Source organism: Puma concolor, chromosome B2, assembly GCF_028749965.1.
Source record: "Puma concolor isolate L17-30 chromosome B2, mPumCon1.1.hap2, whole genome shotgun sequence".
Lineage (NCBI taxonomy): Eukaryota > Metazoa > Chordata > Mammalia > Carnivora > Felidae > Puma > Puma concolor.
Window position 1 is genome coordinate 71,890,531 of NC_141671.1, and position 22,007 is coordinate 71,912,537.

At 37.3% G+C, this 22,007-nt stretch overlaps 1 long non-coding RNA gene across 1 annotated transcript in view; it reads right to left on the reverse strand.

The window, feature by feature from the left end:
* Positions 1-22,007, reverse strand: part of LOC147581038 (uncharacterized) — a 397,405-nt gene that overhangs the window by 67,280 nt on the left and 308,118 nt on the right. The window contains exon 5 of the long non-coding RNA XR_015251333.1: positions 15,080-15,207. This is a non-coding gene — a long non-coding RNA (uncharacterized LOC147581038). The remainder of the gene's footprint in view (positions 1-15,079; positions 15,208-22,007) is intronic.

The following is a 22,007-nucleotide window of genomic DNA, read 5'->3' on the forward strand; positions in this document are numbered from 1 at the left end:
GCAGCAGAATACACATTCTTCTCATGTGCACATGGGACATTCTCCAAGACAGATCACATACTGGGTCACAAAACAGCCCTCAATAAATATAAAAGAACTGAGATCATACCATGCATATATTTAGATCATAATGCTTAAAACTTGAAATCAATGACAGGAAAAAGTTTGGAAAACCTCCAAATACATGGAGGTTAAAGAACATCCTACTAAAGAATGAATGGGTCAATCAAACAATTAAAGAAAACATTTAAAATATATGGAAACAAATTAAAATGAAAACACAACAGTCCAAACCCTTTGGGATGCAGCAAAGGCAGTCCTAAGAGGAAAATACATTGCAATCCAGGCCTATCTCAAGAAAAAGAAAAATCCCAAATACAAGAAATAACAGCACACCTAAAGAAACTAGAAGCAAAACAGCAAAGAAACCCCAAGACCAGCAGAAGAAGAGAAATAATAAAGATTAGAGCAGAAAGAAACAACATAGAATTAAAAACAAACAGTAGAATAGATCAATGAAACTAAGAGCTGTTTTTTTGAAAAAATAAACAAAATTGATAAGCCCCTAGCCAGACTTCTCAAAGAGAAGAGAGAACCCAAATAGATAAAATCATGAATTAAATTGGACACACCACAACCAACCTCTCAGAAATACAAACAATTATCAGAGAATACTATGAAAAATTATATGCCAACCAACTGGAAAAACCTGGAAATGGACAAATTCCTAGATACCCACACACTACCAAAATTCAAAGAAGAAGAAATAGAAAATTTGAACAGACCCATAACTAGTGAAGAAATTGAATCAGTTATCAAAAATCTCCCAACAAATATGAGTCCTGGGCCAGATGGCTTCCCTGGGGAGTCCTACCAGATATTTAAGGTAGAGTTAATACCCATCCTTCTCAAGTTGTTCCAAAAAATAGAAATAGAAGGAAAGCTTCCAGACTCATTCTATGAAGCCAGCATTTTCTTGATTCCCAAACCAGACAGAGACCCCACAAAAAAGGAGAATTACATGCCAATATTCCTGATGAACATGGATGCAAAAATTCTCAACAAGATACTAGCAAATCAGATTCAACAGTACATTAAAAGAATTATTCACCATGATCAAGTGGGATTCATTCCTGGGCTGCAGGGCTGGTTCAATATTTGCAAATCAATCAATGTGATACATCACATTAATAAAAGAAAGGATAAGAACCATATGATCCTGTCAATAGATGCAGAAAAAGAATTTGACAAAATGCAGCATTCTTTCTTAATAAAAACCCTCAAGAAAGTCGGGATAGAAGGAACATACCTAAACATCATAAAAGCCATATATGAAAAGCCCACTGCTAATATCATCCTCAAGGGGAAAAACTGAGAGCTTTCCCCCTGAGATCAGGAACACAATAGGGATGTCCACTCTCACCACTGTTGTTTAACATAGTGTTGGAAGTCCTAGCCTCAGCAATCAGAAAACAAAAGGAAATCAAAGGCATCAAAATTGTCAAAGAAGAGGTCAAACTTTCACTTTTGCAGATGACATGATACTCTACATGGAAAACCTAAAAGACTCTACCAAAAAGCTGCTAGAACTGATACATGAATTCAGAAAAGTCGCAGGGTACAAAATCAATGTACAGAAATCAGTTGCATTTCTATACACCAATAATGAAGCAACAGAGAGAGAAATCAGGAAATCAATCCCATTTACAATTACACCAAGAACTATAAAATACCTAGGAATAAACCTAAACAAAGATGTAAAAGATCTGTAGGCTGAAAATTATAGAAACCTTAAGGAAATTGAAGAAGACACAAAGATATGTAAAAATATTCCATGCTCATGGATTGGAAGGATAAATATTGTTAAAATGTCAATACTACCCGAACCAATCTACACATTCAATGCAATCCCAATCAAAATTGCACCGACATTCTTCTCAAAGCTAGCACAATCCTAAAACTTGTATAGAATCATGAAAGAACCTGAACAGCCAAAGTAATGTTGAAAAAGAAGACCAAAGAGAGAGGCATCACAATCCCAGACTTTAGCCTCTCCTACAAAGCTGTAATCATCACGACAGTACGGTATTGGCACAAAAACAGACATATAGATCAATGGAATAGAATAGAGAACCCAGAACTGGATCCATAAATGTATGGCCAACTAATCCTTGATAAAGCAGGAAAGAGTATACATTAGCAAATGTGCTGGGAGAACTGGACAGCAACATACAGAAGAATGAAACTAGACCACTTTCTTACACCATACACAAAAATAAACTCAAAATGGATGAAGGACCTAAATGTGAGAGGGAAACCATCAAAACCCTAAGGGAGAAAACAGGTAACAAACTCTGTGACCTCAGCTGCAGCAATTTCTTGCTTGACATATCTCCAAAGGCAAGGGATTTAAAGGAAAAATGAACTACTGGAGCTTCATCAAGATAAAAATCTTCCACACTGCAAAGGAAACAATCAACAAAACTAAAAGTCAACCAACAGATTGGGGAAAGATATCTGCAAATGGAATATTGGATAAAGAGTTAGTACCCAAAATCTATAAAGAACTTATCAAACTCAACACCTGAAAAACAAATAACCCAGTGAAAAAATGGACAGAAGACATGAATAGATACTTTTCCAAAGAAGACATCCAGATGGCTAACAGCCACATGAAAAGATACTCAACATCACTCCTCATCAGGGAAATATAAATCAAAACCACATTGAGATACCACTTCACACCAGTCAGAGTGGCTACGATTAACAACTCCAGAAACAACAGATGCTGGTGAGGATGTGGAGAAATGGGAACCCTCCTGCACTGTTGGTGGAGGTTCCTGAAAATATTAAAAATAGAATTACCCTACAACCCAGCAATAGCACTACTAGGGATTTATCCAAAGGATACAGAAGTACTAATTCATAGGGGCACATGTACCCCAATGTTTATAGCAACACTTTCAACAATAGCCAAATTATGGAAAGAACCTAAATGTCCATCAACTGATAAATTGATAAAGAAGATGTGGTTTATATATACAATGGAATACTACTTGGCAATGAGAAAGAATGAGATCCTGCCATTTGCAGCAACATGGATGGAACTGGAGGGTATTATGCAAAGTGAAATAAGTCAGTCAGAGAAAGACAGATATCATATGTTTTCACTCATATGTGGAACTTGAGAAACTTAACAGAAGACAATGGGGGAAGGGAAGGGGAAAAAAAACAGAAAGAGACTGTTAAATACAGAGAACCAAACTGAGGATTGATGGGGGGGGTGGGGGAGAGGAGGGGCGGGGAGAGGGGAAAATGGGTGATGGACATTGAAGAGGGCACTTGTTGGGATGGGTGCTTGGTGTTGTACGTAAGCAATGAATCACGGAATCTACCCCCAAAACCAAGAGCACACTGTATATACACTCTACATTAGCCAACATGATAATAAATTATATTAAAAACAAAACAAACAAGCAAACAAAAAACACTGGAAGGCTTAAGAAAAATAGAAAAAGAAAGAAAAAACAAAAACCAAAAAGACTTATGCTCTGTCTTGTGCTCAGCTCATGACCAGAGCAAACTGTCTTCCTTTCATATCCTTTTCCTGTAAAAATGAAGATAATTCCTACCTCATAAAATTATTGAGAATATTTTAAAATAAAATGCATGTAAAGTGCTAAGAACCATGGCTAACAAGAAAAGAGGTTGATAACTATTGTTATTTTTATCATTTTTTTCAAGAACTAAAAAAACACAGTCTAATGTTTGCATTATCATGTTTTTACCCTTCCAAGAAACTCTTGCCCAAGAAGGGAAAAGTACAAAAAAACACTTTTTTAATTCCAGAAATTTCCTCCAAATACATATATCCAAACTTTTAACAACCCCTAATTACCTCCCTTCTTAGGACCACTCAACTTTTTTTTCAATGTATGTGCATTATTTATTCAAATGGATATTAAGTTGTTAGGACTTAAATATTTATTAAGTGTTTAGACATAACCACTTAATAAATGAAACTATTCACTTTTTTTTTCTGGCCTAGGAGTATCATTTTAAAAATCACCAAGATACTAGGGGCATTGAAAGTGAGCAAAGTTTAGGAGCCTTTCCCCTAACCTACTCTCTGTGCAAGGTGTGACTGTAAAGAATTTAAAGAAAGATTCCCTAATTCTAGGGTGAAATTGACTTTGTACCTCTTTCCAAACTTCAACCCTACCAATATTTCTATGGGCTTCTCTCTTCCTTTGAATGTCTTCATATGAATTTCTAGATGCACAGAACTCTCCCTATCCTGAGGAAAGTTCTCATTTTAATTATTAGGAAGATTAAACTTATACACACTAAAGATGGAGCTTCCTCTCTCTCTGTCAATTTAATTCATTCATTCAACAAATAATTTATTGAATAGCAGATATGTTATAGGCATTGTTACAGGACTAGAAGTACACTGGTTAGCAATTTGATTACATTAGTAGTTCTAATGTCCTGGCAGCTCATTTGTAATTGGTTAAACCTTCCAAGCATAAATGCACATAGGAATGGTCATTATTTCTGAAGTAGGTATCTAATCCAAGTTAATAGCAGAATTTTCAGCAAAGAAATAGACACATACCACCTATTCTGCTTACATTAAATTTATGAAACTTTCAAATATGCTTTTTCAGCTTTGAGAGAAGCAAACACATGAATGACCAGTCCTACTTTCTCTAGCTTTCTTGCTTTGCTTCTTACCCATTCCAAGAGCTTTCATAAAAATGATTAATTTCTTTCATAGAGTCTAAAGTCAGTTCTGGATCATTCAACTCTTCTACTAGAGCCAAGTGATGGTCTGTCATATAAGTCCAGGTAATACTTCACCTTGTTGTAGCTCACATTTTGTTTTTCTAGGAGCCTCCTGGATACAAGTTCAAATTATCTTTAATATTATAATTTTCTGGGGCACCTGGGTGGCTCAGAAGGCTAAGCATCCAACTCTTGGTTTTGGCTCAGGTAATTATCTCATGATTCATGAGTTCAAGCCCCATGTTGGGCTCTGTGCTGACAGCATAGAGCCTGCTTGGGATTCTCTCTCCTCTTTCTGCCCCTCTCCCTGGCTCACACTCTTTCTGTCTCTCTTGAAATAGATAAATCAACTTTCAAAAACAGTATTATTTTCTGAATATTCTCTGAATTTTGCTTCCCTCACACACACACACACACAAAAGAATTATTTTTTAATTTTATTTATTTATTTTGAGAGAGAGAATGAGCAGAGGAGGGCAGAGAGAGGGGGGGCAAAGGATCCAAAGCAGGCTCCATGCTGACAGTAGAGAGCCTGATGCAGGGCTCAATCTCACGAACCATGACATCATCAACTGAGCTTAAGTTGGGTGTCCAACCAACTGAACCACCCAGGACCCCTATGTTTTTAAGCATATAGAGAACTACATTTTGTTAATCAATAACATTCTAGTGAAGGTGTAAATAAGTTAAATTCTTGCAGGGAGGTTCCTAATTACTCTGTCTATATTCTGCTTTCCTTGTAAGAAATTCAGGTAAGTGGAGAGGAGCTTCCAAAATGATGCTTCATTTCCAAAACAAATAAACAAACAAAAAACAAACCAGAGCTTTTGTACGAGGAGCTCCTGTTTTGGGTTGACAATAGAGCAATAACTGTAGTTTGTCAAACCTCAATGAGCAAAGCAGGGCCCTGTTATATCCATGGGACACATTCAAATGCACTGGAGTATTGTTATTATTATAATCTCAAAAGAAAAAATATATTATTTGTCTTTCTCTGACTTTTTTCACTTAGCATAATACTCTCTAGCTCCATCTATGTTGTTGCAAATGGCAAGATTTCATTCTTTTTTATGGCTGAGTAATATCCTATTGTGTGTTTATATTTATATACATATACTACATCTTCATACATTCATCAGTTGATGGAAATTTGGGCTCTTTCCATAATTTGGCTATTGTTGATAATGCTGCTTTAAACATCAGGTGCATGTATTCTTTTGAATCAGTATTTTTGTATCCTTTGGATAAATATCTAGTAGTGCAATTGCTGGGTCAAGACTCTTAACTATAGAGAACAAACTTATGGTAACTGGAGGGGAGATGGCTGGGCGATGGGTTAAACAGGTGATGGGCATTAAGAGGCACTTGTGATGAGCAGGAGGGATGCATGTCAGTGATGAATCACTAAATTCTACACCTGAAACTAATTTTACACTGTATGTTAAGTATCTGGAATTTAAAGAAAAACTTGGGGGGAAAAAACAGAATAAAGGAAAATACCATTCCCTGTAAAAATCTGAACAAAACTTGCTCCCTTTCACTCTTCTTTGCATATTAATTTCAGGTAAGGATAAGCGGTGCCCAAAAATAACTTTTGGCTCTCAAAGCCATGCCAAAGCAAGAACAAGGTCAGTAATTTTTAGGATCCACCTTTCTTCCTCATACCAATCCAGTGGATAGACAATAAGAGAATGATACAATGGCAGGAAAGGAAGTCACCAAGCCAGCAACCCTTTGTGACATTTGTGACAATAAATGATTTTTTTGTTTCCTCAAGGAAACCAAGGAATAGAGCCTCAGCAAAAGGAGCAATTTTAAGTCCCATGGACCAATGTCTTCTCATTTAAGGCAGAAAGTACTCTATAAGAAATTCTGTTTGAATGAATCCCCTGAACGTTTAGGGACAAATTTGCAAAATTTGACTTTCAATTTGCTCTTCTGTCTCCTTGTCTAGCCACACACACCTCAAGCAGCACACACAGACACACCACAAGAGGAGATGCGAGTGAGAAAAAAGCCTGCTTTTCTCAATTGTTTGCAACAAAGTTTTCCCCACATGGACTCAGTGCCTCTTTTCTCATCCTCTGCCCACTTCCCATGCCCTTCCTCATGCAAACCCACACATTTATACTTTCGTATAAGTCCAAGTCACTGTGCTACTTCTTTTAGGGATTTGGGGGTTAAACTTTAACTCCAAAAATGATGTAGATGTCTGTGACTCCCCACTGAGGAGACGGTAACCATAAATGAAACAGGTAAAGTTACTAAAATTGCCTTTCTGCTAATGACTTACAAAAACAGAGTTAAAAATATTCTTTCTGTTTTTATCCCCAGGGAACTCTATAATGTAGAAACTATTTTTGATGAATTTTCCTTACCTTCAATGTATTTTTCTGCGTCTTAGCTTCACATAAACTTGTTAATATTTGAAATATTCTTTAAAAAAGAAAAACCTGGGGGCGCCTGGGTGGATCAGTCGGTGAAGCGTTCGAATTTTGATTTTGGCTCAGGTCATGATCTCAGGGTTCACAAGATTGAGCCCTGGGTTGGGCTCTGTGCTGACAACACAGAGCCTGCTTGCGATTCTCTTTCCCTGCCCCTCCCCTGCTCGCCTGCACGCATGCTCTCTCTCTTTCTCAAAAATAAACAACAACAACAAACCCTGAACCTACCAGAATCTAGGTTCATCTCAACCTTACTCTAGGCTGTCTTCTGGCAGATTCTACATGTCCAAAGGGGATGCTGATTAAGTGATTACTAAACTGGGGTGTGCAGCCCAGGTCCTGATTGCTAGGTAGAGTTCTAATTCCACCGGTCTTTAGAGCTGCTACAAACCAGGTACCGCTTACGGCTATATATTAACACAAGGCGATTCATCTTGAAAAACAGGTGCTTAGCTTCCATTATGTGCCCAACACTTCACATGTGAAAGACTTAGAAAGGCTACTACTAGCGCTATCAACAATAGCCAAGCTATGGAAAGAGCCTAAATGTTCATCAATGATGAGTGGATAAAGAAGATGTGGTATCTATATATAAATATATAAATATTTAATATACTTATGTATTTATATATTATAAATATATATTATTGTTTATATTGTATTATAAATATATTTCTATAGTATACTAAAATATAATGTATATAAACATATTTATTTTAAATATAAACATATCTGTACAGAAATATTACTCAGCCATCAAAAAGAATGAAATCTTGCCATTTGGAATGATGTGGATGGAGCTATAGTGTATTATGCTAGGCAAAATAAGTCAGAGAAAGACAAATACCATATGATTTCACTCATGTGGAATTTAAGAAACAAAACAGATGAACATATGGGAAGGGGGATAAAAAAGAAAGAGAAGCAAACCATAAGAGATTCTTAATGATAGAGAACAAACTGATGGGGGAGGGTTGATGGGGGAAAGGTGGGTGAGGATGGGCCTAATGGGGGATGGGCATTAAGGATGGCACTTGCTATGATGAGCACTTGATGTTATATGTAAGTAATGAATCACTAAATTCTCCTGAAACTAACCAGAATTTAAATAAAAATTTGAAGGAAAAGAAAGGCACCCGGAAAATGGTATGATCTCAATATGTGTTACTATTGCACACAAATTTATGCCTTGATTCAGAATATACTGATGTCTGAGATTCAGTTTTACTACCTCTCAGCCTCAGTACTGTGTTCTCATGGGAGTCAAATTCAGCATCAGCTTTAGATGCTGTTAACAAAGGTGAGGTGAATCTTCAAGAAAAAGTAGATTTCAGTGGTGTGATTTAATTCTCCCCAGGCTCTCACACTGGGGCACTCAGTCCCACAGCCCAGAACCTTTTGTGTTTCCGTGTTTGTGTGCTGCTAGGAAATGCCATGCCATGTGTTTGCACGAAGAGCCTCTGGTGACACATACATCCTATTGAGTGAGGGGGAAAAAAAGTTGTTCTCCTGGATACTGAGAAACAAAAGTGTCATTTCCTTAAAATTCAGGGCTTCCCATAATGAATGGTTCAATGTTTTGACCCTCTTTTGAGTAGTGGGGACAGTAATTCAGAGTTCTAGATGGCATAGTGTACACATCTGGCATTTCATTCCTACACATTACCACAGTGAAGGAAGGCTTTAAGACTTCTAAGAATATTTCCAAAATAATTGCAAACAGGGACTTGACCAGATACTTGTATGCCAGTGTTTATAGCAGCATTATTTACAATAGCTAAAAAGTAAAAACAACCCAAAGGTCCATCAATGGATGAATGAATAAACAAAATGTGATACGGGCATACAATGGAATATCATTCAGTCATAGAAAGGAATGACATATGTTACAATAATGAAACTTGAAAGTACACTAAGTGAAATAAGCCACATAAAATAAGACAAGTATTATATGATTCTACCTCTGCAAGGTTTTTAGAACAGGCAAACTTACAGAGACAGAAAGTAGAATAGAGGTTACCAGGAAAGCAAATTACCAAGGAGAGAGGAAACCAGGAGTTTATGTTTAGTGGATTCAGAGATTCAGTTTGGAAGGATGAAAATGTTCTGGAGAAGGATAGTGGTGATGATTACATAACATTATCAATGTATTTAATGCAACCATATTGTATACCTAAAAAGTGTTAAAATGGTAAATTTTACGTTTGTATACTTACCACAATATAAAAAATAATTTTTAAAAAATAGTGGTTCAGGGCTTTCATGACAATATCATTCACGTGTTCTACTGATCCAAAGTAAGGTCGAGACAGTTGAGTGGTGTTGCACATTGGCTACTATTTGTCAATGCTAGAAGTGTTTCGTGTTTTTTTGTCTCATGTTCTTTTTTACAATACATACTCAACACTTTTTCTTGTCCATTGCTTAGTGTAGGCTTTAATCATTTCCTATCTGTTCTATACTGCAAAAACCTCTAATAGATCCCCCAGTTATTCATTATTCATTGTATTGTGAACAAAATCACAAGTTTGATCTTATATCTTAACTCTAATTTCTGCCTTAATTACCTTCAATGGCCCCTGTAACCTGAATATTAACCATCAAATACCTTAAGACAATGTCTAATTCTTCCCATACACTCAGTCTATTGCTTGACCATTAGCACCAGCATCCTACTTGTCACTACCATGTTCCTGCCAATCTGGACTAGTTGTTGCCCTGCCTTCTCCATTCATGCCATTTGCTTATGTGAAATATCTCTTTCCCCTACAATATTCCCCTTATGATGGCATCAGTCTAAGGCAGCCAGAAACAGCCATCTCCACAGGAGGCCTATCTGTGGCACTTGGCCCTAACAGGTTTTCTCCTAACCAAAGGCCTTCTTGCTATGAAGAGCAACTATCATGATATTACCATTTTTACATTTCCATTTCAGTCCAATTCTTCAGCTGCTTGGTATTGCCTTCCTTCAGATATCATTTCTTTAGTCACGTTTTAGTGATATGCTTCTCTCCCTTGGGAGTAAGTCTGCTCTCTCTCTCTCTCTCTCTCTCTCTCTCTCTCTCTCTTGCTCTCTTTCTCTTTCTCCTTAGTTGACTTGTGTATTTGTGTTCTGGTTCATTAGGTGTTGATTGCCATTTTCACTTTCTGAGGGCAACTCTACCTATCCTTTCACGTCAGTTCACTGCCACACAATGCAACATCCTAGCCTATGCAATATTTAATAAATGCTCCCATACAAATTCTCCTGGGTTATTAGCTTCATGGAATACTGCCGGGTGATTTATTTCCTTAATCCCAGTACCTCTGGGGAATAGCTAAAGTACAGAAACTCTTGCCTCGGTGTGATAGTGAAAAACGTCTTATCAGAAAAAAATAGAGAATTTATTCATTACTATGTAGGCACTAAGAATTAGTGGATTCTGGGGTGCCTGGGTGGCTTAGCCAGTTAAGGGTCCAATTCTTGATTTCAACTAAGGTCATGATCTCATGGTTCATCAGGCTATGCGCTGACATTGAGGAGCCTGCTTAGGGTTCTCTCTCTCCCTCTCTCTCTACCCATCCCCCACTTGCTCATGCTCTCTCTCTCTCAAAAATAAATACACTTAAAAAAATTTGTGCATTCTTTAAAACCTAACCTTCATTGCAACCAATAACAATTTGTTTACTCATTCAACAAACATTTTATTAAGCACCTACTAGGCACCATTCTAAATTTGGGGGCAATAAAAATTAATATGACATGGTTCCTGCTGTCAAAGAACCCAGGTAATAGAAGAAGTAGAGATATAAAGATATGCAATTCAATGTTTTAAGTGAAATGACAGAGTTGTTCACAAAATATTGGGTGGAGTTAGGGTTGATGAACAAAACACAGCCTGGAAATCTATGACAGTTGTCCCTTAATTAAAATACCTTAATTCATAAACTGAATCTTCAAGAATGAATGGTAGTATAATACAAAGAACCATATTGAGGCCTAGCATTAATCACAAAGAATTCTAATAATTTGAGTAGAAGCATTTTACCTATCACCCATACCCTAGTCTCTGCCCAGGGATCTTATAGCAGAATAGACATAAATGGAGGACACCATGTTTCCCTCATTTTTAGCAAATTGATCTTTTGCGGTTTGAAGGCATTTATTTACTCTTAGCCCCCTTTTACCAATAACAAGGGTAGAAAAGTAAGAGTACATACACTTCCAGTATATAAAATTTAAGTAATTTGGGACTCAAATGTCAGCATAAGACACTATAAAATTTGGCCATGGTTTATTTGGGATAGAAAGGGACAAAACAATGCCCTGAAAAGGTTAGGAACACAATCCTCTCCTGCCCATTTTCACCAAATGAATTTTCATGATAATGAAAAGGTAGCCATTGAGGTAAAATAGAAGAAGCATTCTGATGAAACTTTTGTTAATGTGTCTCTGTCTATATCAAGTTTGAATCCAGACTTTGCTGACATGTAGGGCATGTCATGTGGAATATCATGTAGCTACTATAATCTTCTCATATACTCTGCCTAAAAATGCCCTTTGACTTCTTTTATATTCTTTTGTTAACCCAGAGCCCCAAAGGGTCACAACCATTAAATATTTAGAGATAGTACTTAGTAGCCATGACAAATAGTAATCTGTCAGGCAAGAAGGTGAAGGGGTGAGAGTATTTCAGACAGGGCAAAGACATAAAGGTTTGGAATCACATATCCAGCTTCACACTGCATGGCAGGTGCTGGTCAGAAAAATGATGCAACTGGAACCAGGTAGAGGCTCATGGGGGCCTTTTATTCCACAGTAAGAAAACTGATGCTGTTGACACTTAAATCACATTGAAGGCTTTCACAAGGGTAGTGAACATCATATCTATGTTTAAAGAGTTTATTTAGTCTTTTCGTTGTTTAGAAAATGGAATTGAAGGGAAATAAAGACTAAATGCCCAGAGACCACTTAGAAAGACCACAAGAGTTCAAGCAAACTAGAATAGAGGCAATAGAAACAGAGAAATGGGGACATATTAAAAAAAAATACTTAGGGGTTGACTGGGTGGTTGGTGAGGGAGAAAAAGTCTCAAGAATTGCTCCTAAGTTTTTGGTTTGGCTAGAAGAATGAGGTGGATGGTCTTATCATCAACTAAAATAAAGACTGGAAAAGGAAATATTTTATAGGGGAAATTAAGAGCTCTGTGTGGGTTGTGCTGACTTTTAAGGGAATATAAGACATACAGCTGAAGGTGTTGGGTGAAGAATCTAGACATAAGAAGGATTTGCCAGAAATAAGCATATAGATGGTTAAAACCATGGGGCCTGATGAGATCAGCCAAGGAAAGTACATAGATGGAGGGGACATATTAGTTGAAGATAAAAAATGTACTCTAGGAAGACAGACAAAAAGAAGATTAAGAGTATAGAAGAGAAATACAAAACACCCCAGTATTACAGAATTCAAGTTTTGAAACTGATAGTCTAACAACAAAAGAGATCAGCGGAATCAAATTCAACAGAGAAGTCGAATAGTATGTATACTGAAAATGCTCATTTGGCAGCTGCTTGCCTTTTAAAAAAACGATTTCTGGAAACTGGTGGAGACAGAAGCCAATTTTCATTGAGAATAGAGCACATGGAAAGTGAAGGAATAGAGATAACTTTTCTTCCGCTGGTATGTGAGAATGTCGAGCTTTGTTCTTCCAATTTCAGCAATACAATATTCTAAGGTGTCCAATGCAGAGGCTGAGTCTTAAAGATACCTTGTTGTGGTGGTGGTGGTGTGTGGGGAATAAGCTTAGAAATTCCCTGGGCTTATACCAATGGGTTAACAAGGCATAAAGAATTAAAAGCTATAGGGTGTTCTCACCCAGACTTGGGTGAACAAGATAAGACCCCCAGAATGAAGTAGAGCAAGATGAGACCCTAAGAATGAAGTAGACCCCCAGAATGAAGTTGCCTGGCAAAGGCCCCAGAATAAAATAGGGGGGGGCTAGAGCCCCCAGAATAGAGAGGGAGGGGCAAAGGCCCAGAATAGACAGGGGGGCAAAGGCCCCCAGTACAAAGGTATATGAGGTAGGAAAGATTAGGCATTCAGGGCAAAAGTGCCCCCCAATTTAGTACTATAGCATAAAGCTGCTTTCATAGGAGGGAAGGACCAAGTTAGGTAAACCGGTAAATAGGGCTATAAACCACTGAGCTGTAGATGCTGCTGCCCAGAGTGGAGGTGATTAGCAAAAGAAAAGGTGCCTTGTTAACCCTGAGGTTATTTGTTCTGTCTTATCCCCTAGGCTAGCTAAGATAAACAGACAAGGCGCCTCTTATATGCTGTTAACAACCATCTGCCCATCTGCCAGGAGCCAGGATTTTGTTTTATATTGACCTAAACCCCAAACACCTATATCTTCAAAACCCCCTTTTCTCTCATGCCCATGAGTTAATGTTCACCAGTTCATTGTCTCTGTGCATGCCCATCACGTTTGTAAACATTCTGATATTAATAAATATGGGGCAAGGACCCTTATTCGGGGCTCTTGTCTTCTCCCAGACATTAGCCATCTCTCGCATTTTAATCCTGTGTCCCGCTCTCTTCTTATCAAGAGAGAACTTTAGACTTAGAGTCTACGACAGTGGTGATGGTGAAGGTGACAGTGGTAATGGTGGTGGGCATGGGGGTGATGGTGGTGGTGGTGATGGTGATGATGACAGTGGTAGTAATGGTGATTGTAGTGGTGGAGATGGTGGTGGTGGTGGTGATGGTCTCTGTTTCTTATTTTATTCTCCACACCTCTAGTTACCCGGCCTAAAAGTTTGTTCATTGACTTTCTGGGAGACAGCAGATAACACACAATCTTTTATCTGCCAATATATAAAAGATATTTCCATAGCAACAGCCTCTCAGATTTTTGTGGAGAAAATAGAACTCAGTCACTTTCGTAGTTACTCATCATCTTGTTTCCTTATGTCTTGTTTTTCTTGTCATTCAGAGAGAAAGAGACAGAGAGAAAAAGAGAGAGAGAGAGAGAGAGAGAGAACCTTTCTTCTCTTTGGCTCCTCCGCAGTCCTTCTGACACTCTGACTCTCCCTGACACATAGACAATGAGCCCAATGTCTTCAGGGGCTATGAATATGTTCCTTACCAACTGAAAACTACTTAGTAATGAATAAGTGAATGAACAATGCATCTCTGATGTCACTCTTGTTACATACATTTTCATGTTTCTTTTCTTGTCTAGATTATGAAACCCTAGAAAGCAGGAATAGCCTTATGTTTTGTAGCATTTTTGGTGCCTTAGATAGCACCCAACTGCAAACTAGGTAAAGAATTTTTTTCAGTGGTTGAATGAACTCACACAGAATTATGTAAAACAGAAGAGGGAGTACTCAGCACTGTGACACATACATCAAAACAATAAAATAGTACCTGCTCTTGAATAATTGGAAGAACTAAACTAACATACATGAAAAAGTTTGGAGAAAATGTTAACACTGGTTTTGGCCATAAAAATACTCATGGAGGTTAGAGACCTGTGCCCTAGAACTGGCAAAAAAAATTAAGAAGAGGTAAATTTTATTTGACCCTTTAAGAAGGGATTGGCTTAAAGTGAAGAGAATACAAATCCAATATCTGGGTTGACAGTGCCAAACTGCAAGAGAATCCAGGATTACCCAGCATAACATGACGGAGAGGGCAGGGGGAGCCCAAGATAAATGGGACAGGGAAGGTAATGGCAGCGTGAACAAAAATGGAAACCCTTCTCTTTTTTGGAGAGGTAGGAAAAGATGAAATAGGCTCTATGAATATATTTCAAGCCCATATTCCTTTCTGTTGAACACATGTAGAGAAAATACTTCATACCTACCATTCACTTGTTTGAAAACCAAGTTCCTCCTTAGAGTGTCATGATAAAGCTAGTGCAAGAGACCTGGCAGGGGCCTCATGATTTTCCCAGTCAAACATTCAGATGCTGCAATGAATATGGAAGGCAGTCTAAGAGAAACACACAGAAACATTTTTTTTTAGTAACACTTATTTTCTCTTGGCTCATCAGTATTGATATGACTGATAAAACACAACATGAAAAGACAGAAAAGCTTCTCTTCTCACCAAGTGGAAGAGATGGGATGGAATAAAACTGAGCAAAAGGTTGAAAGTATTTAAAGTGGAAGCTTGCAATACTGGTAACTCGTTTCCTACAGACAATAGAATATTTCTGAAATAATAACAGGAGTAACTGCACATGAATAGAGAAGTCACTAAATGTCAATGTTCTTCCCCAAGTATATCTAATTAAGAAAAAAAACTCATTCCATAATAATGTAACAAAATCTTAATTGTGCTATTTACAGTGTTTATGAGTATTTGTTCTATTTTGAAGGCTCATCTTTGAATTTCATTTCTGGCAGTTATTGGAATTTTAAGAGATCATCATTCACATGAATATATTTTTCACAGGGTTAGAGTCTACCATACTCATTGTAGCCAACAAAGAAATTACTGCCTTTCATTTGAACATTGCTAGCAGTGCTTGGCATATAGTAGATATTCCACATATATTTGTTGAGTTCAATTCTGAGAAGATTTATTTGCTTTGCAGCTAAACATGTAATATAAAATGACTAATTCCTAGAGAAACAACTTTTTTTCCATACTCTCAAATCAAATTTTCCATACTCTGAGGGTCTAAAATTTGTTTTGTTTCCTTTATTTGCAACAACTACTATAAGACATAATCATAATAACTTATTCTGCTCTCTTTTGATTGTAAATTCTATAAGAAGAGAAATCTTGACTGTTTTGTTTGCTGCCTCACATGTAATAGATATGTAGCAAATATTCGTTAAACGAATGAACAAACAAAATTGACCTCCTTGATACCTATGTTGGTGAGAGAGATGGGGAGAGAGGAAGAAATATTCCTAGTAACTTTAATACATGTACACATTTACCTCTCATATAGATTGTACTTATAATTTCTTTGAGGCATCAGTTCTGGCCTAGAACTGCTTAGAACTACTCAAAATGATGTTTTTTAACTACCAGAAATGAACAGAATTAGGATATATCTAATTTGAGATGGAATGGATACAATTCAGAATTATCAGGAATTACATGTATCAACTAATTGCATTTATTAACCATTGAAAACTTAATGTAGTTTCTAAAAATTTCTGAAGGCATTCCAAATTAAAAAGAAAAAAAAAACATAGCCACAACAAAATAAGCATCAGTCCTAACTTAATATTCTTCAGTTAAGTCAAACTTAAGTAAGAGAGACTATTCTGCTCTATTGGAATATTAAAACCTTATTCAGGGGATGCCTAGGTGGTACAGTCAGTTGAGCCTCTGACTCTTGATTTTGGCTCAGGTCATGATCCTCGGGTCATGGGATCCAGCCCCTTGTTGGGCATGGAGTCTGCTTAAGCCTCTCTCTCCCTCTCTCTCTGCCCCTCTCCCCTGCTCATGCTCACTCTCTCTCTCTCTAAAATTAAAACAAAACTTTATTAAGGATCCATTGAATACATCAATTAGAACTGAAATCCAGGAGTGCCTGGGTGGCCCAGTCAGTTGAGTGTCTAACTCCTGATTTTGGCTCAGGTCATGGTCATGGGATCAAGCCCCTTCTCTTAATATTCTGTCTCTCTTTCTCTCTGCTCCTCCCCTATGCTTACTCATGTTCTCTCTCTCAAAAAAAAAATAAATAAATAAATAAATAAATAAAGTCTCTTATTTCTTAAAAAAAAAAAAAAAAAAAAGGAACTGAAACCCAAACAAAATGAGAGAGTACTTTTTCAGAAGTGTTTCATCACAAATCTCATAAAAACTTTTGTTGGCTATCTACTATATGCTGCAATTTGGAAACTTTTTAGACTTTGGAACAATTACTTCAGAAAAAAGGGTTTGCAAAGAAGCAGTATATAAAACAGATTATTAGAGTTGCTCAAGAGGAAAGTAGGAGTAGGTGGGAAGTCATAAGGATCTAAGGAATCCTGCCACGCACTGGGAATTTAGGACTAAAAAGAACTTGGTTCTAAGCACAGAACTCCATTAACTAGAATGCCCAGGGGACCTTCCAAGCTTCACATTCTCATCTATAAAATGGAAAATATGACATATCTTATGGAATTGTTATGAGAATTAAATGGGATGATTGTTTGAAGTACTCAGCATATAGCCTGAGATGCAATAAGAGGTCACCAAATGGTACCATGGCAGAAAATGTTGGCACCCTACCCCTCTCCTTAGATCTCTAGCCACCACTTTAGTGCACTTCACCCACCTCTGACCCTTCAGTCAGCACTTAACACTTGCTTTTGGTAGAACCCAGGCAGGGACAGATGAAGTGCCTGGAAATTTACATCACCAACCCCTTCTGTCCATGCATCATGGCCCTTACTCAATGACTGAAATGTACATAAAGGAGTACTTTCCATTATACCATTAAGGGCTTACTTTCCATTATATTACCCCACTTCAGGATCAAGCTAAAGCCATCTCTAGCACTTTGCCTAAAAAAAAGAAATTACTCCCCCTACTTGTCTTCTCGTTTTTCCCTTTCCTGCTGCCCTACTCCCTTATAGATCTTCCTGGGTGTGCTTCTTTAACAAAGCATTTACACATGAATACCCTTTTTAGGGCCAACTCTGAGCAATACAACCTAAATGGGGATTGATATATGTTTATTAGCATGGCATACAAAATACTGAATAATCTCAATCTCATTTTCAGACATTCTTCTCCATGGGTTCTCTAACTCAGCCAGAGAAGTCTTGGGGCTCCCAATACACCATGAATGTACATGTCTCTATTTTTTTCTGTTTAAATTTTTTTTAATGTTTATTTATTTTTGAGACAGAGAGAGAAAGAGCATGAGTGGGGGAGGGGAAGAGAGAGAGGGAGACACAGAGTTCAAAGCAGGCTCCAGGCTCTGAGCTGTCAGCACAGAGCCCACCACAGGGCTCAAACCACGAACTGTGAGATGATGACCTGGACAGAGGTTGGATGCTTAATTGACTGAGCCACCCAGGTGCCCCTCTTTTTTAGAATGCTTTTTCTCTGTGAGAAATACCTAGTCATCCTTCAAGACCCACTTGAAATGTTCCCTCTTCTGTGATACAACCTGAAATTCTACCAGAAAAAAATTACTCCCTTAGCAAGTGTCTTTAAATTTTATCCATATATCTTCTATAAAATACACCACTTTGTATTGATGAGTATGTCTGGGAACTCTGATAATGATGACTTCATCAATTCATTTACCTTTGAATTTCACCCAGTTCCTCTCCAGCCATCCTACCAACCACCTTCATCCTTGTCACATACATGTCCAAGATCCTTTACCCAAACCCATACAAACAGATAAGTTTGGGAATTCAAAACTTTCAGCACTAAGAATGGTATTAGAGGCCACACATCACACCTTACAGAGCATTTCTAGCAGGTTCTGGGGTGGCACCTCAAAGCTGAATGCATCAGTTTCTTCAGGGAGAGAAATGAATACTTACACTAAATGGGATAAATAAAAAATGCACATAGCCTCATATCCATTCAGGTAATGTTTTACAACTAAATGAACTCAGGTTTCTTAAGAGTTTTTTTTTTTTTTATTTAAGCTTTATAAATAAGAGGTTGTAGACCTTTAATAGAAGCTCAGTATGTGCTTATTGAACTTGACCCAAGAAGACATCCTCTCATTGCTGTTTCCATTACATTTCCCTCACATTTAAACTTATTAAGAACAGCTTTTTAAATAGTTTTAAGTTTATTTATTTTGAGAGAGAGAGAGAATGAGTGGGTGAGGGCAGAGAGAGAGAGAGAGAGAATCCCAAGCAGCCTCCATGCTGTCAACACAGAGTCTGACGTGGGGCTCAATATCATAAGTGTGAGATCATGAACTGAACCGAAATCAAGAGTCAGATGCTTAACTGACTGAGTCACCCAGGCACCCCCAGAACAGCTTTTTTAAAGCTCCTGGATACAATTGCTTTTCAGCAAAAGCCAAGATGAACTACCCGAATCACCAGATTTCCTTACCCAATCCCTGGAGAAACAGATTATACTGTTTTGCTGCTTCTTTGAATATCAGACCTGTGAAGCATGGTCTTCTATGTCAATGTATAAAAATTGCAGAACCTTGGAATATGACTAATTTGACTACAAAATCTGAGGCCAGCAAATTGCTTAAACATGCCTTTCTCTTGCTTTGTACTAGGCTAATAATAATCTCACAGACATGAAAACTAAATCCCCCAAAGAGATGGAATCACATTTGATGGCTGGAAGCATTTTAGAGGGCACCTAATTCAATCCCTTCATTTTATAAATGATGGAACAAAGGCTCAGAGATGTTAATTGACTTTCTTGGGTTCACATAGTAGGTTAGTAGCAAAGCAGAAATTAGAATCAAAATCTCTAGCATGAGTCCCCTTTTCTCCATACTATTTTATCTCAATAAAATAGGAATTCTCCTCTGGCCCTGATCCTTTCAGCCTGCTATTCCAAAAGAACAGATATCCTATTCTACTCTCTGAAAAACTGCATTGCATGCATGTACACTTCCTGATTCTGCACACAAGACTGTCATTTGAAAAAGTGATAATAGTAGCTTTCTCTTTACTGAGCCTATATAGTATGTCAAGGTCTCCACTTGGTGCCTAATAAAAGGAATTTATAAATGGAAGACAATATTACCATGAACGATTGTGGTTCTAACCGGCATACATTAAAAGTCTTAATAAAATTATTTTTGAAAATATTCTTAGATTTTTTAAAGTTATCCTTACAATGAAATAAAACACACTAGGCCTATTAGTCAGATTCTTAATGATTCCAGAGTTTAAGACCCTTATAATTACTTTATTGGAATAATGTCAATGAAATAATGCATTTAAATGCTACACACATTTTAATTTGCTATCTCTATAGTATCACTTAAATAGAGATTTTTGAATTAAACTCTAATGATGAAATTTAAACATGAAAAGATCAGTTCAAGGAAATAGTATTTTAATGCGTGTACCATAAAACTTGAACATGATTTTAACTATCATCACCTTATTTAAGGAGGAGCAAGTATTTCCCCAAGCATTAGGCACAGTTAAATTTCATAAACTTTATTCAAAAAGACATAATTTTTTCAGCTGAGATTTATCTACAGAAAAAGTTGCAGTAACAGAAAAAAAAAAAAAAAAAAGAACTTTGCATCTCTGTTTCCTATCACATCATAGTATCCAGAGAGGATTTCCTCCTCCACTGGCCACCCTCTTGCTTCCTATTTTGGGAAAAGTGTAAAGAAAAAGGACAAAAGTGTAGTGTGGGCTCACACCTGCCTGGAGAATGTGAACACACAGGGGATGTGATAATAAAGAAATGATGTTTGTGGGGCTCCTTGATGGCTCAATCAGTTAAGCATCCAGCTCCTGATTTCATTTCGTGGCTTCGAGATCAGCATTGCACTGTCAGCACATAGCCCGCTTGGGATTCTCTCTCTCTCCCTCTCTCTGCCCCTCCCCCATTCATGATCACTCTCTCCCTCTCAAAACAAATAAATAAACTTAAAAAATTAAGTTTAAAACATCAATTTCTCTCTACCTTAGACCATTTGGATTACAAACAAAAGAATTCTCTCATCAGTTTCTTTGTTAAAAAAAAAGCAATGATTATCTTTAGTGAAAGCAGATGAACAAATTGTTGATTGGAAGTAAAATAAACATTTAACCATCTTAAAATACCCTGTTAAAATGTCCTATCATCAAACCACTGTCAACAGATTTAGTCCCTCTTATACCCTTCAAAGCAGAGCTCAAATGGATGGAATAAAAATACCTGAAAGAAAATATTACAAGAATTGAAGAAGTAAAGTCTTGCCCCACTGAGCCTCCTGTGGGCAAGAGGTAATCATAGCATTGATTCTTTCATAACCACACCAAGTCTCGTTTGGGTTTCTTAAGAGAATGGTATAGCTGCATGTTTTCATTTGACTGATGATCAAATTTCCCAACCAATGTAATTAGAACAACCAGGTCACTGAGCACTCTTAATTAATGAGAAATTCAAAGCCAATTTCATACACCACCTAGGTTTAATTTTCCATTCACCTGTTGCTAATAACTTGCAGGCAGTAAAATCACCCTGAGAGGTTTGGCCAAAAGTAAGATGTTTTTACTTAAATTTATCTTAAACACGGCTATTGGCATATAACTGATTTTTCCACCCTCCCCCAACATACACACACATCAAGTACCTCTGTAACCACATTATATGAAATTATTTATTCTACTGATTATAAGATTAGCCAGCTCAAAGTAGGAAGCACTAACTTCAAGTGTCAAGTAGGCGAAGATAATGTAAAGAAAAGAACAAAGTTAAAAAAATGCAAGGATTTTTATGTTGTTTTTTCCTCTGCTGTGCCTTCAATTCCTAGGACAGTAGCTGGCACACACTAGGCACTCTGTAAAAATTTTTTGAGTGAAGGGGCACCTGGATGGGTCAGTTTGTTAAGTGTCCAACTTCAGGTCAGGTCATGATCTCACAGTCTGTGAATCCGAGCCCCATGTAGGGCTCTGTGCTGATTGCTCAGAGCCTGAAGCCTCCTTCAGATTCTGTGTCTCCCTCTCTCTCTGCCCTTCCCCAACTCTCTCTCTCTCTCTCTTTCATTCTCTCTTAAAAATAAATGAACATTAAAAATTAAAAAATTTTTTTGAATGAATAACTCTCTTGTCTTTTATCACTCATACTTGTCATATGGTCCCATCTATTGCCTTTCAAACTCCATTAGCCTTCCCTACCAG